The sequence below is a fragment of the Suncus etruscus genome, chromosome 6 (assembly GCF_024139225.1).
Source record: "Suncus etruscus isolate mSunEtr1 chromosome 6, mSunEtr1.pri.cur, whole genome shotgun sequence".
NCBI classification, from domain to species: domain Eukaryota; kingdom Metazoa; phylum Chordata; class Mammalia; order Eulipotyphla; family Soricidae; genus Suncus; species Suncus etruscus.
The window spans coordinates 7,947,172-7,974,492 of record NC_064853.1 but is presented as its reverse complement, the minus strand read 5'-3'; the positions used below and the strand labels follow the sequence as shown (position 1 = coordinate 7,974,492).

At 40.9% G+C, this 27,321-nt stretch overlaps 1 non-coding gene and 1 pseudogene across 1 annotated transcript; one reads left to right on the top strand and one right to left on the bottom strand.

The window, feature by feature from the left end:
* Positions 1–25,405, bottom strand: LOC126011628 (arylacetamide deacetylase-like 3; annotated as a pseudogene).
* On the top strand, positions 10,266–10,372 carry LOC126012897 (U6 spliceosomal RNA). Its single transcript, XR_007497243.1, has one exon. It is a non-coding gene; the product is annotated as a U6 spliceosomal RNA (small nuclear RNA).
* Positions 25,406–27,321: the final 1,916 nt, after the last annotated feature.

Here is a 27,321-nt window from a genome sequence, read left to right as displayed (position 1 = left end):
TTACAATCTCTTGATGAAATCAACCATGGAATTCATAATTTTTCTGGAACAGGGAAAATTAAAGAAGATCATGTCAACCATTGTGAGTGCTCCATGAAAACCATCCTCTAAGTGCAACCAAGTCACTGGGATACCCAAGTCCTCCAGCCTCTTCTTGTACAGCAGCGAGTGGTCTATTAAATAATCATACTCACAGCTCACAATCAAAGCTTCGGGCATCTGAGACATCACTTCATCCTCTGCTATCAGTGGGCACACAGTAGGCTCCAGCAGAAGGTGTGTCTCCTGGTATGCCAAATCATTCAGGGGTGGCACAGGCTTCTGGCGGTAACCCCATTGCTTGAATCTCTCGGGAATGTTCTCATGGCCCAACCATTTCCTGTACTTTTCCCTAATTTCAGGGGGGCAGATTGGCACCTGTTATTATGTCTCTTTTCCAGGAGGGGTCAATATTCACATAGTTCATTAAACAATAGATGGCAAAATTCCTAGGCAATAATGGGACGCTGTGCTGTTGATTAGATGGTGATTGGAAATCGAGGCCATGGAGACCAGCATAGATGATCATTTGTGCACGGATCTTTGGAAGGTGGGGAAACTTCAAAAGCTGTTGACACATCACGATGGCTGCTCCCGCTCCAATGCTGTCACCACAGGCCACCAGGCGAACTGGATCCACCCCAAACAAACTCAGAGACTTCAGGAAGTGGATGGTGGCTGCCATGCAATCAGTGAATATTACTGGATATTTAAACTCAGGGATCTTGCGATATCTGCCAAGGAACCCAGTGGAAATATTTTATCCTCCTCACCCCAGATGAGAGCCCCAATCACTGTACTCAATCTCTGTGAGCCCCAGTTTCTTCCCATGACTGCCCTCTGAATCTGAACAGGTAACATGAAGGGGACAGAGATGTAATGAGGTGAATGGATATGAATGCCTGGCACAGAAGGTTAGTTCCTCCTAATTGCATTTCTCATGGGTGACATTGCCCCATGAAGGGACAACAATAGCCACTGAGCTCTGCCAGCAACCTTGAACCATAATAGATCTCATCAACAACTCATCTTTCAGAATTGTTTGAGTTTGCCACTGAATGTGGGGTGGGAGTTCTTTGGTGAACTTGATTCTCCTATATTGGATTCTTATAAATTCTACCATGCAATAGGTCAGTGTGGAAACTAAAGTACTAAAGTAGCCCCAGAGAGTAGTAATTATCACAAAATGTCCTCCTGAGCAGCTGAGTCTAAGAAATGAGCCGTTTCTGACTACAGCCAAGCAGGTTCCTGAGCTCTGCTGGCCTACCCTTTCATCAAGAGATGATAGAGCAAAAGTCTGGGGGGGAAATATTACTCTTTTCAATGCTGGTCACATATAAAACCTTAAGAAAGTCAAGACTCTCTGGGACTGAATCCATAGAACACTTGCCTTGCACATTGATGACCAGGGTAGAGCTGCAGCATCCCATCTGATTCCCAGATGCTGTCTGAAGTGATTTCTGAGCACAGAGCTGGGAATAATCTCTGATCACCATTGTGTGTAGCCCAAAAGCCAAAAGAAAAAAAATGGTTAAAATGAAGTCTAAAACCACCTATGGACTCCACAGAGTTCTGACAGACATCTCTCTGCTCATGGTTAGGAGCCAAGAACTGATAGTTGAGGCATTTTTCCAGGACTACCTCAACTGGAGATGCCAGTATTTTTCACTCCACTCACCTGGAGATGTGTCAAGAATTCTGGGAAGGGGCCAGGCGGGAGGACGTTTGCCTTGCATGCGCTAACTTAGGATGGACTGTGGTTTGATCCTTGGTGTCCAATATGGTTCCCCAAATTAGGGACAATTTCTGAGAATATAGCCAGGAGTAATCCCTGAGCATTATGGGGTGTAGCCCCAAAACAAAACAAAACTTAAAAGAATGCTGGGAAATGTGTAATGCTACACTGGAGCTTTCCCGATTCACAAGTGCATCCCTAGGAAGTGAAGAACTAAGAAGGCCAGAGTCTTGCCCTTCCTTGGCAAATCGCCTCTGAGCATATTGGCTCTGAGAAATGGGGCCTTTGTAGTGTCTGGTTTGTCAGATGTGGGATTCTGCCCCAATCCATGTACTTCAAGTTCTGCATCCTCAAGTTCTGCATGTTTCGGGTAAATGCAGCTGTAGTGCTGTTCCTGAGATGGTTAGGAGGCAGGGAAACCCTCTACTTTGTCTCGCTCCCATGCACAGCCTGAGCACCACAGACCTGCATAGAGAGAAGTACTAGCACTAACTGTGGAGAGGTATTCTGTGTTATCCCCAAAGCACCTAGTGAGAAATTTTGCTCCTGCTCTTTTGGACCAAGAGCAAACCCTTTTTGTGCTGACTTCCACTAGGAATCCACAAGCTCCACTTCCGCTCCTGTGTAATGCAGCAGTTTGGTTGATTCCCAGGGTGGACCTTAAGTCCCTCTCACCCGTCTCCTCCACACTGTTCTTTCCACTCCCAGCCAGCCTATTCCTACTCCTCACCCATCAATTTTCCATGTCAGGCTGACTTCCCCTCAGCCCCTTCTCCCCTTCACTCACCCAACTGACAGGACCACTGAATCACTCTCCTTGCACAAAGTAAGACAGATGCCATGGTGGGTTTCTAGAAAACAAAACATTTGGGACATGCTTTAGAAAGACTGGAGTGCTACCCCTGCTATCTGACCATCTCTAAGACCAGTGCCAGGTAGGTTCTCAGATCTGTTGAGCACCTCTCTGTTTTTCTGTGGTGCTGATGAGGAGGTTTCTGGAAGCTGGAACTCAAGGATTCTGCAATATACACGATGCCTGTCTATGTCTAAATATCCATACACATGGATGTTCATGCAAATATGAGCACAGAGGACCCGAATAAATATGTGCATGTCACATACTCCATGTATACAACCATAGATGCACAGGTAGGTGCTGAACAGGCAGCGCAAAGCACTGGCATGTCTGCTTAGCATGTGGGAGGTCGGGTTGGCCTGGTTGACTGAGCGCTGTTGCAAGTAGTCTCCCTAAACTGTATTATTCAAGCCCCTGCCACCACTGGCTGTGGGCCAAAACAAAAAAAATGCGCACACATATGCCACATGTACATATTCAGATAAACATGTATATCATATCATTTTTCAAAAAACATATTATGTACATACAAATGTTCCACTTACTTTCCACACTATCAACAAAATTAATTTATATACTTAATATGTATACTTTATGTGTCTATACTGCCTTCATGTCTACACTTCATTTGTCACAACAAATCTATCAGCATAAATCATTCAGATTTGCATACTCTCATTCCACATATCTATATATATTCCACTTATATCCAAATATGCACAGAGCATTGCATGGAATCCATATATAGAAAACTATCTTGCATGTGCGCATACATAAAGAGATCTATAATGTGTACCTATAGAGTGTGTACATAGACCTTTATCTTTGTTTCAAAAAAGATTTGGAAAGGTTCCAAGGGACCTTTGCCACCCAATTTATCTGGGTTGCAACCCTGCTTAAATCTTAATGGAGCCTCTTAGACCCATTAGGACAGAATCTCATGGCCATAAGGATCTCCCAATACTACACTGGGGTCAACCCAGGGGAATGCTGTCACTCACTCAGGCTCCCTACCATGCCCCCTCCACCATGGTAGTACAAGATGCCAGTCCTGGGGGTGCTGCAGGAACTCCTGGGCTGGTACAACTTCACAGGGATTGTCCCAAAGCGCAGGTCTGTAACCATCACATCTGGGTCCTTCCTCAAGGGCAACAGATCATGTGCAAAACAGACCAACTTGCCCATGGAACAGACGTTCATCTTCTCCAAAATCTTACCCTGATGGTGACAGAAAATTCAAAATTGAGAATTTTCAGGGGGGGCTTCTCCAGACTGACTGTGGCCACTGTACTCAGTCCCCAGGGGCACCTTGTGGTTTGATCCACATGGTGCCAGCACAAACAACTCCGAAGCCAATGTCTCCACATGTCTTACACTCCATCCCTACACACCAGGCTTCTAAATCCTCATGGAGGGATCCTCCGTTGGGAGCTCCTCTTACACACACCCTGCTCCCCTACTCTCTGGCCATGACATGTCTTCTAGGGAGACCCTCTAACTACCAGTCATGGTAGTAATTAGACAGCACTTGGCTGCCAATTTGAAGTGATGGTGACTATGTTGAGTTTTATGGGTTTTTGTTTTGTTTTTTAGTTTTTGGGCACACCCAGCAGTGCTCAAGGGTTACTCCTGGCTCTGCACTCAGAAATGTCCCTGGCAGGCTCTGGGGACCATATGGGATGTCAGGATTTGAACCACCGACCATTTCGAATTGGCTGCCTGAAAGACAAACTCTCTACTACTGTTCTATTTCTCCAGCCCCAATGTTATGGTTTTAAAGTGCTGAGTTAACTCTGAGGGATCAAGGATATGATGTCCATGAGAAATGAGATCACTGAAACTAGAGTGATGTTACAGCAAGAAGGACATTTTCCTTCAAGTGGCAGTCCCGAGTTTGATTCCCAGAATCACATATGGCTCCTGAGTGCCATAAGAATGATTTGTAAATGCAGAGTCAGGAGTAACTCCTGAGTATCAACATATGTGACCCAAAAACAAGTGAAAGAAAGAAAAGAAAGAAAAAAGTAAGGAAGAAAGGAAAAAAGAAAGAAAGAGAAAAAAGAAAGAAAGAGAATGAAAGACGAGAGCAATAAAGAACAGAGAAAGGAGAGCAAGAAAGAAAAAAGAAAGAGAGAAAAAGAAAAAGAAATAAAGAGAAAGAAAGAATAAAGAAAGGAAGAAAGAAAAGAAAGAGGAACTGGAGCGGTGGCGCCAGAGGTAAGGTGTCTGCCCTGCAAGCACTAGCCTAGGATAGACTGTGGTTCTATCCCCTGGTGTCAATGGGTGTGGCCCAAAACCCAAAAAGAAAGAAGAAAGAAAGAAAGAAAGAAAGAAAGAAAGAAAGAAAGAAAGAAAGAAAGAAAGAAAGAAAGAAAGAAAGAAAGAAAGAAAGAGAGAGAGAGAGAGAAAGAAAGAAAGAAAGAAAGAAAGAAAGAAAGGAAGAAAGAAAGAAAGAAAGAAAGAAAGAAAGAAAGAAAGAAAGAAAGAAAGAAAGAAAGAAAGAAAAGAGAAAGAAGGAAAGAAAGAAAGAAAGAAAGAAAAGAGAAAGAAGGAAAGAAAAGAGAAAGAAGGAAGAAGAAAAGAGAAAGAAGGAAGAAGAAAGAAGAAACAAAGGAAGGATGGAAAGAAGAAAAAAGGAAGGAAGGAAGGAAGAAAAGAAAGAAAGAAGAAAAAGAAAGAGAGAAGGAAGGAAGGAAGAAAAAAGAAAGAGGAAGGAAGGAAGGAAGGAAGGAAGGAAGGAAGGAAGGAAGGAAGGAAGGAAGGAAGAAAAGAAAACAGGAAAAAAGAGCAAAAGAAAGAAAGAGAAGAAAAAGAAAGAGAAGGAAGGAAGAAAAAAGAAAGAGAAAGAAAGAAAGAAAGAAAGAAAGAAAGAAAGAAAGAAAGAAAGAAAGAAAGAAAGAAAGAAAGAAAGAAAGAAAGAAAGAAAGAAAGAAAGAAAGAAAGAAAGAAAGGAAGGGAGGGAGGGAGGGAGGGAGGGAGGGAGGGAGGGAGGGAGGGAGGGAGGAAGGAAGGAAGGAAGGAAGGAAGGAAGGAAGGAAGGAAGGAAGGAAGGAAGGAAGGAAGGAAGGAAGGAAGGAAGAAAAAGAAAGAAAAGAGAGGGGGCCGGGAAGGTGGCGCTAGAGTTAAGGTGTCTGCCTTGCAAGTGCTAGCGTAGGACGGACCGCGGTTCGATCCCCCGGTGTCCCATATGGTCCCCCCAAGCCAGGAGCGATTTCTGAGCGCATAGCCAGGAGTAACCCCTGAGCGTCAAACGGGTGTGGCCCAAAAATCAAAAAAAAAAGAAAGAAAGAAAGAAAAGAGAAAGAAGAAATAAAGGAAGGATGGAAGGAAGAAAAAAGGAAGGAAAAATAAAACAGGAAAAAAGAGCAAAAGAAAGAAAGAGAAGGGGCCAGACGGTGGCACTAATGGTAAGGTGCCTGCCTTGCCTGCGCTAGCCTCGGACGGACCGCGGTTCGATCCCCCGGCGTCCCATATGGTCCCCCAAGCCAGGAGCGACTTCTGAGCGCATAGCCAGGAGTAACCCCTGAGCATCACCGGGTGTGGCCCAAAAACCAAAGAAAGAAAGAAAGAAAGAAAGAAAGGAAGGAAGGAAGGAAGGAAGGAAGAAAGAAAGAAAGAAAGAAAGAAAGAAAGAAAGAAAGAAAGAAAGAAAGAAAGAAAGAAAGAAAGAAAGAAAGAAAGAAAGAAAGAAAGAAAGAAAGAAAGAAAGGAAGGAAGGAAGGAAGGAAGGAAGGAAGGAAGGAAGGAAGGAAGGAAGGAAGGAAGGAAGGAAGGAAGGAAGGAAGGAAGGAAGGAAGGAAGGAAGAAAGAAAGGAAGGAAGGAAGAGAGGAAGGAAGAGACGGAAGGAAGAGACGGAAGGAAGGAAGGAAGGAAGGAAGGAAGGAAGGAAGGAAGAGAGGAAGGAAGAGACGGAAGGAAGGAAGAAAAAAGAAAGAAACAAAGAAACAAAGAGAAGAAGGAAGGAAGGAAGGAAGGAAGGAAGGAAGGAAGGAAGGAAGGAAGGAAGGAAGGAAGGAAGGAAGGAAGGAAGGAAGGAAGGGGCCAGAGCGGTGGCACTAGAAGTAAGGCATGTGCCTTGCAAGCGCTAGCCTAGAACGGACTGTGGTTCGATCCCCCTGCGTCTCATATGGTTCCCCCAAGCCAGGAGCAATTTTTGAGTGCTTAGCCAGGAGTAAACCCAGAGCATCAACGGGTGTGGCCCAAAAACAAAAAAAAAAGGAGGAAGGAAGGAAGCAAGGAAGGAAGAGGAGAAAAAGAAAGAAAAGAAAGAGAAAAAGAAAGAAAGAAGAGAGAGAAAGGAAGGAATGGGAGCAAAAAGAAAAATGGGAAGAAATGGTAGCAAAGAAGAGGAAAAAGAAGAGGAGGAGGAGGAGCAAATGGAAGCAAGGCAGAAAGGATGTTGTAAAGTTGACTCTGTGACCAAGAACTGATAGTCATCAGAAATGGGAGCTATTGTTGGAAGGGGGGAGAGCCTTTATTAGGCTTTTCTAGCTACTTTGGCAATTAAAAATAAGTCAGAGCTGAATAAAGAAGCATCTCCCTCGAGGCATTCTGTATTTTAAATTTTTTAGATGCTTTGGAAAAGCACACCCAACAGTACTCAGGGTTTACTCTTGGCTCTGCTCTCAGAGCAGTGACCAAAGAGCCTTGTATGGTGCTAAGGACTTAACCCAGGCCAGCTACATTCAAAACAAGTTCCATCAACCCTGTACTCTCTCTCTCTCCAACCCAAGTTCTCTCTTGCCATTGGTCTTTCTTGAAACTCTCGAGCTCAATTCACTTAGGTCATTTGTGTCTCTGCATGATTTTGAGAACCTGAAATAAAAATATATCGGTTACAGAGGAAAGCCTTTTTGCTTGTACCAGTATTTAATGTTGAGGCCATTCAAGTTCATGAAGATTTCATATACCTGACTTACTTAGATATGTGATCAACCTAGTGTGGGATTATATTACGGTTTCATTGGAAGAGAGATGAGCCCAGGTTGTTTTGGGCCCACACGTGGCTATGCTCATGGGTTATTCCTGACTCTGTACTCAGATAATACATTTGGCAAACCCCAAGTTCTGCTGTGATTTGAGCATAAAACAGCCATGTGCAATGCAAGAGCCCTATGTTCTTTGGCTCTGCGTTTAAGGTTTTGATTCTATCTGCTATTGCTGCTAAGGATCTTATAAAGTTCCTGATACCCTTGCTACTAATTTTCAGAACCTGCTTTCTCCTTGTTGTTTGTCACCCTCACTATAATGGAATATAGCACTTTTCATCAGACAGGACTGAAAACAAAACTGTGTTTGCTTTTCTGAGTTTTGGATCACAGCTGGTTGTACTTGGGCAACCCTGGCCCAGAACATAGAGTTCCTGCAGGAAGTGCAAGAAGGAACACACAGTGCTGGGCATGGAAGCCAGAGCCTCCCAGTTGTATGGCAAATGCACTACCCTGCCATATATGGGGGGAGTTTGACACCTTCCAAATTCATGGGTTCCTTAAATTTTTTTCACCCTTGGGGTACAGCAAACTCATGTACTCAGATGCCTTCACCAAATGCCTACTTCAGTCTCTGCACAACACTTGACACTCCTTCAAGTCGTCTGAGTACTAGAAGGTATGGTTGTTGGTTAGTTATCATCTTCTCTCTCCTGTTAGGAGACACCTAACTTCTGAATGCAGAGTTCCTGATTGGCATTGGCTTTAACCATGGTTGACCTCCAGATTATCACATAGGAGTTGTAGTTATCATCTTCATAGAGGAGCACCCCCCAAAAATAAAGAGTACAGGAAATATGGAGAGTGAGGCTGTCAGCCTGTCCTCTCCCACCAAAAACAATGAACAAAAGATTTAACTCTAACTCATGTTTTCCCACCAAAGGCCACTGACTTAAGGCTGTGATTGCCCCCTCTTCTCAGACGAGGAAACTGAGTCACTCTGTTGGTAACCAGACTATAAAATGTATGTCAAGATCAGGACACTTGCAAGAAGTAAGCTCCATCGTGCATAGGCAGAACCTGGAGGAGGGAGATGTGGCCTCAGAATTTCCCACCTACAAGATTTCTCTCTACCAATGACAATCACCTATTTAGAGATACAATGATTTTCAGATATTTGCTTGTCACTGTACTTTTCTCTTCCTTTTATTCTTTCATTCTTCCTTTTTTCTTTTTTTCTTTCTATGATTTTTAAAATAATATTATCTAAGTTATCTGGAAACAAATGTATTATAATAAATTATGTCAATATGTGATAATTTTTAAATAAAGTAAATTTAATAAAAGAAAATATTCCCATATCTGAATAGAAGCATAGATATGACATGGGCCCAAGAACTCTCATCTTGTCCCACCTTCCAAATTCTAAGTTCTTTTGCTTTCCTTCAGCAGACCCATATCCAGTACCCTATTTCCCTGTTTATGATCCTTTGTTACATAGCTCCATTGGGAGATCAGCCTCTGGTTACACTCAGCCTTATGAAATTTCTTCTCTTCCTGCCATGATTTTAGGCCTTTCATAAATGCTGAACCCATTATCTGATGGGCATGAAATATTTGAATACAGTTCTCATTTTCTGATTCATAAAGGCTTTGGTTCAGAAGCCAATTTGATCACTGAATTTCAAGTCCCAATTTCCCACTTTCACCCATATTTGACCAGATGCCCTTGTGAAATTAATTGGTTCATAAAATAACAGTAGAGAGAAGAGTTCAAAGCCTATGATATTTATTTGACCATGAACACCATCTTTTCTTTCTTTCTTTTTTTTTTTTTTGTTTTTTGGGCCACACCCGGCGATGCTCAGGGGTTACTCCTGGCTGTCTGCTCAGAAATAGCTCCTGGCAGGCACGGGGGACCATATGGGACACCGGGATTTGAACCAACCACCTTTGGTCCTGGATCGGCTGCTTGCAAGGCAAACACCGCTGCGCTATCTCTCCAGGCCCCATGAACACCATCTTAAGAGAGAAATCAGGTAAGGCTTGGGGGGAAGGATTACCTAAAACAAGGTCAAAAGGCAGATTCTTAGGACTGGCTTTTTTCAACACCTTTCACATCCCAAACTAGATGTCAGGAGCAGATCACACCACTCCCAAACTTTTCTCAAATTTCTGCTTCAAATTAATGACTTGACAATGGCATCAGGAGTATTTTTTGCAAGTTTTGTTTTGTTGTTAGGCACCATGATTTATAACGCTGTTAATTACAGAGATCCTATATATAGAGTTCCAATTCACCAACCCTATTTATGATAGCATTCCTCCAACATGAACAATAGTTCCTAAGACCTAGTGTCACTTCTACTTAATGTATTCATATCATTGGGTTTTTTTTATTGTAATCTGGGTTACATATTTACCATAGTGTTGGCTGTTAAGATTTTTTTAATTTTTAATTTATTTAAAGAAATGCAGTACATAGTTGACATAACAGATAATAATACATTTGTCTTAGGAAGATCAAAAGCAACATGATTTTAAAAATTAGAAAATTGAAAGAAAAACTAAAGAGATAGAAGAGAAAAGAAAGAAGAATATTTTTGAAAATTAGTGAATCACAATGAATTATTTAAAGCACCAGCAGAGAGTATTGTAAGCTCTTCTTCTTTTTAAAAAAGAATAAGAGTTAAAAAATACAGTCATGTGCTTGCTTTGGCAGCACATATACTAAAATTGGAACGATACAGAGAAGATTAGCATGGCCCCTGCGCAAGGATGACACTCAAATTCGTGAAGCATTCCATATTTAAAAAAAAAATACAGTTATAACAGTGTGAGAGCGGCAATTGTTGTTTGCATAGGCCCAGCAAAATATGGGGAAAATGGAGGGGAAAAAGCCTTGGCCTAAATACAAGGAGACCTTATCCCTGAAGTTTTCTGGTATAAGACTGACTCTGGGTTCCAGGCATACTAGGTCATCCAACCCCTGAGTCATTCTCTGTGGTCCCAGTGAAATTTTTCTGCACATTAGCTGTTGTTGGTGTCAGGTTTCTATAGTTAAAGATTCTGGTTTCAGGATGTAGAGCATCCTCTAGTTTCACTTTCATCATTAGATGGGGAGCATCCTGCCCTGCAAACAGGTTGTTGCTGTTGCTGAGTCGTCTGGGTGTTAAGGGAACAGTCTTTGGAGTAAGTCAATACCAGGGTAGCGGTAGGGTGTTCCCTGGTAGAGGTTTGCTTCCTGGTGATGTTATAGACAATTGTGGTTGTTTCCATAGATGGTCAATGGTTCAGGGGTGCATGGGCAATGCCCATTCTTTTGAGGCCTGAGCCAAGTCATTATGCCAATGTTCAGGGTATAAGGTCTAATTGCATTACAAAATTTGTGTTCCCATCTCTAATAGATAAGAACTTGTTTGTATATGTAATATTTTCCCATTTTAATGCACCTATGCAAGAGAGAAACAGAAGGTATAATTGGTGCCTCTGGGGGCCAAGGGAACAAGTCCAACAATCCCTTTAACTTGGTTCTAACATAAATTCTAAAGATAACGAGTCTTCTATCAGAATTTCTTATTAAACAGATCACAAAGAAAGAAAAAAGTACAGTGGGCAAAATTGTCACTGTATAAGAGGATATTCAGTAAGGGTTATAGCAGTTAAGGAAATACATCTAAGATATTCAAAGGAGATATGCATGTCCCTTTTAGGTCATTAGAAATAGCTAGGGGAGGGCCTGGAGAGACAGCGCAGCCGATCCAGGACCAAAGGTGGTTGGTTCGAATCCCAGTGTCCCATATGGTCCCCCGTGCCTGCCAGGAGCTATTACTGAGCAGACAGCCAGGAGTAACCCCTGAGCACCACCGGGTGTGGCCCCCCAAAAAAATCAAAACAAAACAAAAAAAAGAAATTGCTGGGGGGAAGGTGCTGAATCCAGGACACCACTTTGGTGTCTGTGATTTGACCTTCTGGAGTCTGCAAAATGACTCCCAGCAGTGCCATATTAGGAAATATCTTTGAGTGGGGACTTCTCAGAAACCTATTATGATAGCAACCACAGTTACACAGTGAAAAAAGGTGGAGGACAGGAGGTCGATGAGAGTAAATCAATAGAAAAGAGAACTAGTTTCTTCTCAGCCTGAGAGCCTATTTTGTCACTTTGGTAGCTGGTTGGAAGCTGGCTTGAGTGAGCATAATGATGTGCTTTATGGGAAGCCAAGAACTGAAGGTAAAAATGGTTAAATGTGGAATCATAGGAGGTGAGCATGAGGGACTAAAGGACTAAAAATGAGCTTCTGGGTGGTTAGCCAAGGGGGGAAGGAAAGTATACAACATAGACATTCTGTATATGACAAGCAGATTAAACCCAATGATACCCTAGTTAATGTCTATACCTCGCTAGCCCCCCGCATTGTTTCAGAATGGACACTGGTAGGAAGGAAAGTTGCCTGTGATTTCCCTAATCCAGCCTCTCTTGTGCTGTGTGGGAGTTGGGGAAAGCCTTGGGTCCCCTTTAAGCTCCTCCCCGGCACCCACCTCACTGGTCCCCTGGGCGTGAGGCCCAGTGATAGCCTTGGAGTCCTGGAGAAAGGAGATGGAAGACTGTTGGGGTGGTCCAAGTCCTGCACCCCCCTAAGCTTGGTAAAAAAAACCTTTGGCATGGAGGCCTGCCATTCCCCATGCTAGCAAAATGCTCCGGGTTTCAGGTGTGGATAGAGCAGCTCTTATGATTTTGATAAATATTAATTCACCTTTATACAACAAATGTACCAGATGCCTCTAACCAATGCTATGTTTTCTTCAGGCTCTGTAATTAAATTTCTTGATTTTGCACATATGCTATGTCATTGTCAGTGTGTCACAAAGCATGTGCTGGTTCCATTTTGACGTCAGGTACCATGAAATGAAAATGCTCCCTGTGGCCAAGTTGTTGCTGTTCTATGTCATCAGGGTGACATACTAGCACACCCTGGTACAAGCTGATGCCAGGGCAACAAGGAAGTCTACCCCAGTTACAGGTCATTGCCTGATATGTTTCAGAAGTCTGCATGGATTCCTAGGATGAAACCCAAAATTCAGGATGTACAGTCGATCTCAGAGCAACTGAAGCCTAAGTCAAATCAAAATGATAAATGCTCAGGGTAAAAGGCCCACTTGCAACATATAAATAGATATAAACATATCTATTCTTAATAGATAGAAACTCTTCTCTTATCTGAGGTTTCCCATTATTGTGTTTATGGAAAAAGGAAAAGTATAATGCCACATGGTACTTTGAGGCACCAGAAGGCTATGGCTAAGTAGTATTATCTATAAACCAGTAAATGTTATTCTCAATAATTGCTAACATATAGGTCTATTAATAACACTGTTCCCAGGAAATACATATAAAAACCACATATTCCCCAATATTTTATACTGAATAAGTCCAAAGAAGCAATACTGCACCCCAAGATAATACACATAAAGAAATATACATGGTAATGAATTACACCTAAAGAAATAAACATCGGGGCCCGGAGAGATAGCACAGCGGTGTTTGCCCTGCAAGCAGCCGATCCAGGACCAAAGGTGGTTGGTTCAAATCCCGGTGTCCCATATGGTCCCCCGTGCCTGCCAGGAGCTATTTCTGAGCAGACAGCCAGGAGTAACCCCTGAGCACTGCCGGGTGTGGCCCAAAACAAACAAACAAAAAGAAATAAACATCACCCCCTGTTGAATTAAATAATTAACAATGGTGGTGGATGGAGATGGATGGAGAGAGGGATTCTTCTCTGCCATCCCAGGCCACGTGGCTCTGCAACCCCCATTCAGCTGGTGGGTCCCAGGTTAAGGTGAACGGCAGAATCAGACTCATCCAGAGACAGGCATCAGGAAGCATCAACTTTATTCATGCCCTATTCACCACATGTGTGTGGCCTATATCATAACCTTATAAGCAGTCATTCTTAACTACCCTGCATCTTAACTCCTTTCAGCCATCTTCCCTTTGGGCTCCATGCTGCCCAAAGACCAGAAGCGTGAGAGCGCCAGCCAAAAGCCCTAATCCCCTCTGGTCCATACCTTATCTACCTTTTCCAAGACCCCTCCCAGGAATGGGTGGGGTCTTGAAGGTAAGGTCAAGTTACCTAGGGAGAAAGGGTGGGGGATGAGGCTTCATCTCCCCCTTCTCTGAAATATAAATGAACCTTTTGTAATCCTAACTCCACCTTTAGCCAAACGTGGGTTAATATTTTCATGCAGCAACGTAATAAAGTGAAAATTAACATACCAGCCCTATTCAAAAACATAACATTTCTGAAAAATATACTATACACCTGTAACTTAAAATTTTCTTAATGCTTTTCTACCAAGCACTATTTCGGAACTTTCATGTTCCTATATTTTTAAACTATATTGGGGGAACTTTCTGTTCCTATTAACCTTCCCTACACACAAGTACTACAGCATAAATGCATAACATACATTTTAAAAACAGGTAAGTACATTAAAATACACACAGTAAAACATTTTGCAACTGAAAATATTAACTATGAAAAACAACAAAACACATTTAAATTATAAAGAAAATGACTTAATCAAGACAAAGATGCAGGCGGTTAGAAATCAGATCTTTAAATGGGCTAAACTGTTATTACTCCGTTTTTTAATTTTTTTTAAACCACTAACTAACTAAAACTTATCCCATCACCAACTATAAGTAAAATATATGACTACCCACTTAGTCCCTACACCTAAAACCGTAAGTCCAGATGCTGGTTTGTCCCACACTGATTTCACCACGTGGCTTCTTTAAACTTTCTGCAGGCCGGTTCATTTGCGCCATTTCACCTTTGTGATCTGGAGGGCGGATTCCAGGCTTGCCACTTTTCTGGAGCAGAGCTGAGCCGAGCTGAGCCTAGCCGCAGGCGTTGCTGCTTCTGGGCTGCTTAGAAGCTTTTCGCCATTTTTCTGCCACAGGGCCGGGAGTTCTTGGCTGATTGCAGCTGCCTTTTCTCCCCTCCAGGCAGCACTTTAAAAGCAGGTTCCGAGGCCACAGTTTTTTTGCAGGGGGCTTTTGGATGTTCAGAGTTCTAAAAGTCCAGTCCAAAATTTCCAAAGTCGAAATCCAAATTCAAGCCGAAGGTTGTTCTCAGAAAATCAGTCCGCTTGTAGAAGCTTTTTCTTTCTGAACCTTTTCCAATTAAGGTCCTCCATCAGTGTTTGAGGAGGCTGAGGTTTTTGGATAAAGAATTTTCGGCAACAAAGTTTCAGTCCTGAGTCTTGGATGGGAGTGATACAAGTTTTCAACTCCCCTGTTTTACTGATATTTTTGCCCCTAGAAGGGGTCGCGGCCATCTTTGAACATGGCTTCACGTGGCCAAACCCTTTGGGCTGACTCCATCTGAAAAGAGCGAAAATCAAACAGAAGAGCAGAAATCTCACCATATTCGCTGTTTCCTTGGGTCCAGGATTCAAATCACAGTTCGAGCGCCAGTTATTGAATTAAATAATTAACGATGGTGGTGGATGGAGATGGATGGAGAGAGGGATTCTTCTCTGCCATCCCAGGCCACGTGGCTCCGCAACCCCCATTCAGCCAGCGGGTCCCAGGTTAAGGTGAACAGCGGAATCAGACTCATCCAGAGACAGGCATCAGGAAGCATCAACTTTATTCACGCCCTATTCACCACATGTGTGTGGCCTATATCATAACCTTATAAGCAGTCATTCTTAGCTACCCTGCATCTTAACTCCTTTCAGCCATCTTCCCTTTGGGCTCCATGCTGCCCAAAGACCAGAAGCGTGAGAGCGCCAGCCAAAAGCCCTAATCCCCTCTGGTCCATACCTTATCTACCTTTTCCAAGACCCCTCCCAGGAATGGGCGGGGTCTTGCAGGTAAGGTCAAGTTACCTAGGGAGAAAGGGGGTGGGGGATGAGGCTTCAACCCCCGTATGTCTTTTAAATAAGTTTTACGGCTTAGAATTTTGATTGCTGCTTCAGCCTGTAAGGTGATATGTTGGTAGATAGTCAGGGAAGAGGCTGGCTGGAGTCATGGCCAAGATATGCCCATGAGCCAAGACTCGCTCAAAAAGCTGAATCTGGTCTCAGACAGCAGTCCACGTGATGAGAGATGGGTGGTAGTGGTTGGTGCTCCAGGTCCTAAAGGTTGCAGAGCTGTAGGTGTGAAGGAGTTTAATAATGAGGGCAACAATTTTGGGATAAGTGAACATCAGGAAACAATACAAAAGAATTTTCAGAGTGGCAGGTGAGGGGGAGAGATGGTGCTATGCAGATGGACATAAGATTAACATAAATGCGGTCATTACACACACACACACACACACACACACACACACACATGCACAGACATACATTGTAGATTGATCCATATGTTAAAAATTTAAAACTGAGTTTCATAAGTAAAAAGCCAGCAGTTAAGTTGGTGAGGAAATTTTCCAATTCCTAGAATCACTACTGGTGTGGGCAGACTTGGCAATTAAAGTTTCATAGGTTAGGGCATGTATATAATACTCTCAAAACAATCAGCTTTGCCAAATTCTCTTTTAACCATAACACTAAAAATTTTTCCAAAATGTACTAAATAATTTTATATTGAGCACTGTAACAGAAGTCTAGCTCATAGAGCACCCTATTGTGGGTCTAGAGCATTCTGATTCATTTCCTGTAGAATACTGTGAACAATACCATTAGGACATGATTGCAGACATACTTACACTGAAACTAGGTTGCCAACATATTCTCATAATGAACTCTGTAATAAGAGTTTATAGCATTCAGGTTCCTTCTCCATAAATATCCATGGACAAAAATATTAAAACGTTTTTGAAGACATAAATTTGAAAATAATTTGTTAAAACAATCTTATAATGAGCAATGTAATAGATATTTAAAGTATACAGTACTGTAATGTGTGTCTAGAGGGTCCAACCTTTTTATCCATAGACCTTTGTGAACAAAATCATTAGAAAGCTTTTCCAGACATATCAGATTGAAATTAAGTTACTAGGGCCGGGTAGGTGGCGCTGGAGGTAAGGTGTCTGCCTTGCAAGCGCTAGCCAAGGAAGGACCGCGGTTCGATCCCCCGGCGTCCCATATGGTCCCCCCAAGCCAGGGGCGATTTCTGAGCACATAGCCAGGAGTAACCCCTGAGCATCAAACGGGTGTGGCCCAAAAACCAAAAAAAAAAAAAAAAAAAAAAAAAAGAAATTAAGTTACTAAAACATTTTATGATGAGCACCGAAATGGGAGTCATGATATCCAAATCCTTTGGCAGAGTTTTTTGTGGGCATAAGCATTAGAATATTGTCGTAGACATTTATGAAAGGCATTTATCTGAACACCAGCTTAATTTATACAGTTGAATCCATTGTTATAGGTTCCATTGAAGTGTAAAACAGGATATAAACTGCTGAAGATTTTAAAGAAGTGGGAATATCCAACAATTTGTGGTAATCTAAATTAAACCAGCATTTTCTGGCTGCATTTTTACAATAGGCTGAATAGTGACTTTTTTCTCTTTTATCATAATGATTCAAAGAAAGAAAAGAGGTTGTATCTTTCTTTCTTTCTTTTTCTTTCTTTTTCTTTCTTTCTTTTTCTTTCTTTCTTTCTTTCTTTCTTTCTTTCTTTCTTTCTTTCTTTCTTTCTTTCTCTTTCTCTCTTTTTCTTTCTTTCTTTCTTTCTTTCTCTCTCGATTTCTCTTTCTTTCTTTCTTTCTTTCATTCTTTCCTTCCTTCCTTCCTTCCTTCCTTCCTTCCTTCTTTCTTTCTTTCTTCTTTCTCTCTTTCTTTCTTTCTTTCTTTCTTTCTTTCTCTTTCTTTCTTTCTTTCTTTCTTTCTTTCTTTCTTTCTTTCTTTCTTTCTTTCTTTCTTTCTTTCTTTCTTTCTTCTTTCTTCCTTCCTTCCTTCCTTCCTTCCTTCCTTCCTTCCTTCCTTCCTTCCTTCCTTCCTTCCTTCTTTCTTTCTTTCTTTCTTTCTTGTTTTTAGGGCCACACCCAGTGACTCTCAGGGTTACTCCTGGCTATGCACTCAGAAATCGCTCCTGCTTGGGGAACCATATGGAATGTTAGGGGATCCAACCGCAGTCCACCCTAGGCTAGCGCTGGCAAGGCAGATCCTTACCGCTCAGGCCCTGGCATTGTATTTTTTATGATTATTCTTTGACTCAATATCATACTGTGACAAGTCAAGGCTTTCTAAGAGGAAGTCCTCATAGATCTGTAAGTATTGCTTCCACCTGTCCTTACAGGAAAAGCGGTTTGAGATGTATTAAGCTGATAATTTCTAAATATCTACCTCTATTAGGGAATCCCACTGCAGCCTGGAGTGATTGCAATAAACTCTATTATTATGTCAGTTTTTCTTCTTGGAAAAATAGCTTGAGCCCATCCTACAGATGAATGCATCTCTCTTTGGAACAGATTTAGGAAGTTTAATGAAAATAGCATTAAAGGTCAGTTGGTGGCATGCAATTTTCCTGTACTTTAATCATTGAGTTGTGAGGGTTCTGTAAGCTTGTTCCCCGTCCCTGGGCATTGTAAAATATCGATGATGTGTTTTTATCACAAATTCTTTACAGAATGATAGAGTAGCTGGACCGTTGTAAGTTTTGATAATATGGGGGAACATCCATGATGAAAAAACATTGTAATAAGAAGAAACAGCCTGAGTTATTTCAGAAGTCATAGGGACAGCCCACTAAAATGAGATAATCACTACAAAAATATCAGCTTTGTTTGGGAAAAGGTTAGCAAGTGTAACTTTCATTTACCATAATTCCTGCATCTGCCAAACTTGGGACTTAGCTCCAGCTTTATGCGATTCACAATTTAATGGTGCTCAAGTCTTGCATCTTCTGACAATATATTTGGCCTCCAGGAAATGTTCTGATACACATAAAGGTGATGGGCTTTCTTGTGTAGTGAAAGGTAAATCTGGGTAAAAGCTAAATGAAAGTGTTTCCCCCAACTTCTTTTTTCCCTAACCCAGTGGTTGGCAACCCTTTTTTTTTTTTTTTACAACTGAGCCAAATCTCGCCAAAACCACGATTAAAATTTATTTTGAGAGCCACACAGGGTGCGCACTGACAGAGGCTAGGAGCAGAGTCCTGACTCCTGGAGCAGCCGCCCGGCACACAGAAGAACCAAATTAAAAGTGTAAAGAGCCACATGTGGCTCGAGAGCCACAGGTTGCCGACCACTGCCCTAACCTCTTGCTTTGAGATGTAAAACTACACTGGATAGTTGCTTTTGTATCTAACTTGACCTTGTCCCACCTAGATTAGGAGTTGGTTTAAATAAAGAGAGGAGTTCTCGGGCCAAAGAGATAGTACAGCAGTAAAGCATTTGCCTTGCATGCAGCCAATCCAGGACAGATGGTGCTTCCAATCCTGGCTTCCCATATGGTCCTCCCATGCCTGCCAGGTGCAATTTTTGAGCACAGAGCCAGGAGTGAGCCCTGAGTGCCGCTGGGTGTGACTCAAAAAAAAAAAAAAAAAGAAAAGAAAAGAAAAGAAAAGAAAAGAAAAAAGAAAAAAAGAAAGAAAAGAAAAAGAAAGAGAAAGAAAAGTTTTGGCTTTGGTCATGGCAGAGAGAGAACATAGCAGAGAAAGGCCATGAAGGAGAAAGATCATGAGGAAAAGGCAGACTAACTTCAATTAATTTTTTTACTGCGCTGGTATTGTTTCTCCATCACTAACCTGCTTCATCAGACCTGTCCATTTAAGAGGTTAGAAACACGGATTGTGGAACGGTCTCACCAACTTGTGTAATTATATTTTTATTTTATAACTGGTGCTTGAACAGTGAAACAGAACCCAGAGACTCAAGAAGACCCCAATGAGGATAAGTGATCTGACTATGTGGTGGGTAATCAAGGCTTTCTTGAACTTGAAAGAGTACAAAGACCATCACCAGAACATAAATGCACATAGTGCCTGTTCTGAATGTGGCAGAGGAACCTTCAAGTGGAACAGAAGAAGAAGTGAAGGGAAGAGACCTGAAGACGCTGAGAAGCCCCAGTGACTGAGGCTCAGTGACACAGTCTTTCTTCTACCAAAGATGCTTTGTGCAAGTACCTCAGACTTCCAACCTGCAAAAGCTTATCAAGATCATTGATTGGGAAGAAACCAAAGAGAAAGCTCCATTGAAAGGGGACCAGATGCAAGTAGATTAGTGGGTCCCCTAACCCAGATTACAGTTCAGGTACTGAAGGCTTTTCCATCCCATATGACCTCAGCAACCTAACAGAGAAGGAGAAGAAGGTGAAAATGGAGCATCCAAGCCTAGCAAAAGTTCATGTAAGGAAAAGCTGCTTTCAGAACCTTTTGCACCTGGTTTATATCTAAATGATAACTTTATTTTAGGCTAATCTCTTGACCCTATTTGCATCAGTCATTATACTGCTGGTTAAATTTTGCTTTATCTACATGGATTTTAATTGCTACTGTTTTTTTTTCTAAGCCCTACTGCAAACAGAAAATTTTAATCTAACTTTAATGGTTTAATATTAGTGTGCACAATTTAGTGAAATGCATAATGTTGTTAGAGTTTTAAAGTTGTCAGCTATTCTAGTGAATATTTCCAAATTGCTAGGTGGTGTACTGTGAATTATTTTGTAGCAAATTATTCTCAAATTATGGCTACAAATATATTCTAATTTTTTGTTAAGAGATGACAAAGGAAAAGAAAATTGGATGCTATAGGCTCTTATCTGTTACTTATAGTAACAATGCTCATTATAAGAATGTTTTAGCAAATTTATTTACAAACTATATATATGCAGAAATGTTCCAGTGTTTTTTTTAGATAAATTTGTGAAAATGAAAAACTTGATTCTGAAGACTTGTATTACAGTGCTTGTGTAAGAATGATTAAGAATATTTTCCTTCTTTCCTTCCTTCTTCCTTCCTTCCTTCCTTCAAAAAAGAAAAGAGAAAAAAGAAATTTTAAATTAAGTATATCTGCAGAAAGGTTCTAATTTTATATGCAGAGAAGTCTAGGAAAAATTTGTAATATGTATAAATATGAAAGGGCTGATTGTCTTGAGATTAATGTATACAATTTAAACATTGATGCTTTGAGTTCTGATCTTGGGTCCCAGCCTCAGGTGAAGAAAAGAAGAACAAATTATTGTAACTTTGATCATTTTTTGTTTTGTTTTGTTTAAAACATAAAATGCAGAGATATAAGGTGAATCTAGGTAAAAGCCTAAGCAAAAACGTTTTCCCCCAATTTCCTTTTTTCATAACCTCTTGCTTTGAGATGTAAATACCCACAGATAGTTGGTTTTGTTTATGCCTTGACCTAGCCCCACCTGGATTGGGAGTAGGTTTGAACAAAGAGAGTTCAGGTTTTGCAAGAACAGAAGGAGAACATAGCAGAAAGAGGCCATGAGGGAGAAAGGCAATGAGGAAAAAGAAGACTATTCCTGATTAATCTTTTGACTGTTCCTGTCCCCTTCCTGCCTCTGCAATGCAGTCACTAAAGCCCCCAGCAAAAAAAAAATCTCCACCCATGTCATCAAGGAAGGTGGTCTCCACCCATAATGGGGAGAGCCTGATTCCTCCTGTGTGCTTTGACACAAAGAAGACATCTTAAAGTGTCGCTGCTTGCCTTGTACTTGCTTGGTTTCACACCCTTGGTTTCACAACCTGCTTGCTGTTGTGAATCCCAAGCAGAAAGCCAAGAATAAGCCTTGAGCACCACAGAGTGTGGGGCAGAGATAGAGAAATATTGTAATATGTATAAATATGGAAAAGGCTGATTGTTTTGAGAGTGATGTATACAATTTAAACATTGACAATTTGAGTTCAGATCTTGGGTTCCAGTCTCTAGTGGAGAAAAGCAGAATAAAGCATTTACCTTATCATTTTTTTCCTTTTGTTTAAAACAGAAATTGTGGTGATATAAGGCGAATCTATGTAAAAATCTAAACAGAAGTATTTCCCATCCTCGTTGATGCAGCCATGAAAGCCCCAGTAATCAAGGGCTGATATTGACTTTGCACCTATTTTGTCCTCCCCTTCTGGTATTTCTGTTATTCGTAGATTATTTCTTTTGTTCATTAAATATCTCACATTTTCTTCCAATATTTTTTATTTTGTTTCTTTATTGACTTCTTTGTTGTGGTTGGCTTGCATTTGTCTTCAAGTTCATTCATGTGATTCTCTATGTGTGTAATTCTGCTATTATGGCTTGCTAGCATGTTTTTTAGTTCTCTTAGTTCCATGTATATGGATTCTCTAATCTTCTGGTAGAGTTCTTTAAGTTGATTGATTGTTCATCTATGAATTTCTTAATTTCTTTGGCTAGTGATTTCTTGAATCCCATTGCTAAGACATTAAATACTGATTTTAGGTCCTTATCAATGGGGTTTGTGTGCTTTGGAGGATATAGAAATTAGCTAAGATTTCTTTCCTTATTTCCATCTTCTGATATCTTCCTTAGTTGACCCATTGTGCTTTGTATTGGGTGGGTTGAAGTGCAGAATTTTCAGGGTTTTTAAAAAAGTGGTTGGAGGTATAACTGTTTGGGGTTTATTTATTCTATACAGGTAAGCTAGCTTACCTAGTTATGAAAGGAATGTATATTTTCTAAGGGAAAGAAACTTTAGGCTCATTCTGCGTAGAATCATCTGGTATAAGCTGGTGTCTGTGAGGTTTGTGGGGGCAGTGGAGCAATGGGCTTTCTTTCCTGAGAGGGCATGGGGCTTTTGTGATGGTGGCTGGGAGGTCTGGAGGCAGAAGAGTGGGGGTTAACAAACCATTTTTAGATTGACTACGTCTGCAAAAGGTTCTAATGTTGTCAACAAATAGCTATGGAGAAGGAACATGGATGCTGTAGACTCTTATTATAGTGCTCATTATGAGAATGTTTTGGCAACCTATTTTCAATGCAAGTATGTCCTAATGGGTTTTTTTTTTCAGAATTCTACAGAAAAGGAACCTGGAAGATCTAGATACACAATATGATGTTCTATGATCTAGAGTCTTGTTCTAGTGCTCAAAATAATATTTTTAGAGAATATTTAAAAAAGCTTTAGTGATATGCTGATGACAGGATTTGGAAAAGCTTATTCTCTTGAGAATGTTATATGCACTATCTAACCTATGATGCTTTTACAGTCACATCTACCCTCACCAGCAGCGATACTTAGGAATTAGAAAATTTCCTCACCACCTTACCTGCCAGCTTTTTATTTATAAAACACTTTAACCCGTTCCTAGATGGGTCAGTTTTACAACTGTAACATATGGATTGATCTACAATGTATGTCTGTGCCGTGTGTTGTGCATGAATATGTATGTGTTGGCCAAATTTATGTTAATGTTATGTCCATCTGTATTGCACCACTTTCCCACCTCACATCCAGCCAATCTGAATTTTTTATTCTTTTCCTATGCTCATTTGTGGTGTACCCCAAGACCCACCCATATCTGGGAGGAGTTTTGGGAACCGGATAATAGGTGTAACTACCTGCAAGACCTCCCATTTCTGGGAGGGGTCTGGAAAAGGATAGATAAACCTCTGAGCCAGGGGATTCGCGCCCTTTTGCCGTTTCTCTTTTGGCCCGGCTTGGTTTCCTGGCTTTTGGATCTTTGGGCCGCATGGAGCCCAAAGGGAAGATGGCTAACAGGAGATAAGATGCAGGGCTAGCAAAATATAGCTGTGCTTAAAAGGTTGACATAAGCCACACACCTGTGGTGGCAAGGGCATGAATAAAGATGATTCTTCCTGAAGCCTGCGTGTGAGTGAGTGATTTCACCTGGGCCTGGAACTCGCCGGCTGCATGGAGGTTGCAGAGCCATGTGGGCTGGATGGCATCCTTCACCATCCAGCCCCATCGTTAATTATTTAATGCAACATCTGGCGCTCCGAACTTTGACCTAAATCCTGGACCCAAGAAACCAGCAACAATGGTAACATTTCTGCTTTTCAGTTTAATTTTGGCTCTTGTCGGGTGCACTGAGCCCAAAACCCTGGGCCACGTGCAACCATTTTTAAAAATGGCCGACACCCCATCTGGGGGTTCAAAGGCCATTAAAACAACAGAGGTGAAAGCTTGCACCACCTCTGGCCAAGGCCCACAACTAAAACTTTGTTACAAAAACCAAAAACCTCGGCCTCTTCAAAAACTTATTAAAAGTCTAAATTGGAAACGTAGGAGAAAAAAGACTGTATTTAAAGTGGACTGATTTTCTAAAAATGACCTTTGGCTTAAATTTGTATTTCGACTTTGGAAATTTCGAACTGAACTTTTAGTTTAAATCACTTGAAACTCTGAACATCCATAAGCTGCTTCCAAAGTGCGCCCGGAGGGAAAAATAAGGCAGCGGTGAAGCCCCTCCAGCATCAGAAAAGTGGCCGAAAACTTGCTTGCAAAGTGCGCCCAAAGAAAAAAAAAAGCTGCGAAAAGCTCCAAGCGGCTGGGCTCGGCTCGGCTGGGATCGGCTTGGCTGGGCTCAGCTTTGCCCGGAAAAGCGAAAAACCTGGAATCCTCGCTCCAGATCACAAACCGGCAGCGGAGCCTGGAACTACGGAAGAAAGCCACGTGGTAAGATCAGCGTGGGACAAACCAACATCTGAACTTTAAAAGTTTACAAAAGCCACGTGGTGAGATCAGCGTGGGACAAATTAATCTAAACTATGGTTTTAGGTGTAGAAAATTAGTGGGTAGTAATATTTTACTCATAGTTGGTGATGGAATAAGTTTTAATTAGTTAGTGGTTAAAAAATAAAAATATAAGGGAGGTAATACAGATTAGCCCATTTTAACATCTAATTTCTAACCACCTGCATCTTTGTCTTAGTCATTTTCTTTATGATTTAAATGTGTTTTGTTGTCTTTCAAAGTTAATATTTTCAATTGCAAAATGTTTTACTGTGTATTTTAATGTACTTAGCCTGTTTTTAAAATGTATGTTATGCATGTATGCTGCAGTACTTGTGTATAGAAAAGTTATAGGAACAATGAAGTTCCCCCAATATAGTTTAAAAGTATAGGAACATGAAAGTTCCAAAATAGTGCTTGGTAAAAAAGCATTAATAGAATTTTAGGTTACAGGTGTAAAGTATATTTTGCAAATAATATGTTTTTGAAAAGGGCTGGTATATTAATTTTCACTTTATTACGTTGGCGCATGAAAATATTTAAAAAAGGGGGAAATGTGGTGTACCCCAAGACCCACCCATATCTGGGAGGAGTTTTGGGAACCGGATAATAGGTGTAACTACCTGCAAGACCTCCCATTTCTGGGAGGGGTCTGGAAAAGGATAGATAAACCTCTGAGCCAGGGGATTCGCGCCCTTTTGCCGTTTCTCTTTTGGCCTGGCTTGGTTTCCTGGCTTTTGGATCTTTGGGCCGCATGGAGCCCAAAGGGAAGATGGCTAACAGGAGATAAGATGCAGGGCTAGCAAAATATAGCTGTGCTTAAAAGGTTGACATAGGCCACACACCTGTGGTGGCAAGGGCATGAATAAAGATGATTCTTCCTGAAGCCTGCGTGTGAGTGAGTGATTTCACCTGGGCCTGGAACTCGCCGGCTGCATGGAGGTTGCAGAGCCACGTGGGCTGGATGGCATCCTTCACCATCCAGCCCCATCGTTATTTATTTAACACAACACTCATTTATCTAAGAATTATTGCCCTTCCTATTAAATGACTTTCCCTCACAGCTCTACACCCCCTTATGACCTGGAGTACTTCCCCAACCTACATTCCACCTCTCATCACCATGGACTGCTGCCCACTAGCAGATTCAGCTCTTTGAGAACAAGACTATTCTACCATTTTATTAATTTGATTATTTTTGTCCTCTTTGTCAAACCGCTTGAGGTTCATGTTGCAATGCTTCAACATTTTGACTTGAGGACAGTAACCTCTATTATTTGGCTTGTTGAATTGCTTTTTTTCTGATGTTCCTCCTGGCTTGTACACTTAAAGTGGTGGCGTTTCCATATTGTGACTATTGTCCTAAGTGCTGCAGTAAAAAAATATTTCTCATTTTTTAACGAGCGTTTTTTGGATTTTTGAGGGAACTAGAGGGGATCTTGTTATGTGAAGTAAGTTGGTGAGAACCTGGATATTCTCACTGATTTGTAGTATATAGAGTCACAAGAGAAGGGAAGAAAGGGTGTCCATTGTGGGCAAATCCCTGGCCCTGGACTACAGAAATGAGAATGTCAAGGAAGAGGGCGAGAAGTGTGGGGAGAGAAGGTGGATTTAAGGAAACATAGGAGCATCAGGGCATTAGGTTAGGGGCATCAAGTACTTTTGTGGTATAAAGTTGATGTAAATATTTATTAAAACCATAAGAGCTAACACTATGGAAAATACGTGACTCTGATTATAATAATGAAATAAAAATGATATGGATACATTGAGGAGAAATGACACTAGGTCTTAGGAACCAGGGACCATTGGTGGAGGGATGCTATCATAAATGGGGGTTTGGAGTTGGAACTCTCTATATAATAAACCTGTAATTGACAGCGTTATAAATCATGAGCCTAATTAATAAGATAAAACTTGCAAAAATACCCTTGATACTCTTGGCAAGTCATTAATTTGAACCAGAAACTTGAGATATGTTTGGAAGCAGTTTAATCTGTCCTGGAAATCTAATTTAGGACATGAGAGCTGCTGGAGGAATTCAGTCCTAAATATCCACCCTGTGATCTTGTTCTAGGTGACTGTCTTCCCCCAAGTCTCACCTGTCTTCTCTCACAAGAAGGTGCTCACAGTCTAATATATATAATAGGCTTTGATTTCTCCCCCTACTGTTATATTATAAACCAATTAATTTTACATAGCCATCTGGTCAATATAGATGAAAGGGGGGAATGGGACTTGGAATTCAGTGAATCAAATTGGCACCTGAACCAGAGTAAAAAGGAATTAGAAGATGATCAGTGGATTCAGTAGTTCATGCCCACTAGATAAAGGGTTCAGCTTATCTGCAATGACAGTAGACATGGCAGGAATAGAAAGAAGTTTATAGGCTGAGTCTGACCAGGGGCTGATCTCTCGAAGAGCTTAGTAACTCAGAATTGCACACAGGGAAATAGAACATCCATTAATGGTCTGCTGAAGGAAAGTGAAAAAACTTAGCATTTGGAAGGCAGAGCAGGGTGCAAGTTCCAGAGCCTATATCATTTACAAAGATATGGGAAGATTTCTTTTTTTTAATTTACTTTATTTAAAGATTATATTGATATATGTTTATATAATGGATTATAATAGATTATGATAATAATTACATGTAAATAACATACATTATGATAATTTAAAATCATCTACTATATAAATATATGTTTATGTTTTATGTAACATATATGATATTATATAACATATAACATTATAGAAGTATATATTATATTTTTACATTATAAATATTATATTATATAATTGTATAACATATTATCATATTTTATATGTTATGTTTATGTTATATAAATGCATTATATGAATATAAATATATAATTATATAAATATATTATAACAGATTATAATAAATTTTCCCAGATGTTTTAATATAAATCTTTATTTAAGCACCATATTACAAGCATGTTCGTGGTTGGGTTTCAGTCAGAAACAGAATACGCCCCCTTCACCAGTGCAAGATTCTGTCCACCAATGCCCATTTTTCCAGATTAGTGAGATTATAGTATTTTATAAATTATAATATGGAAATAATTGGAAAAGGAAGAGAAAAAAGAAAAAGTGGAAAAGTGGGAAGTACAGCCACAAAGAAATCT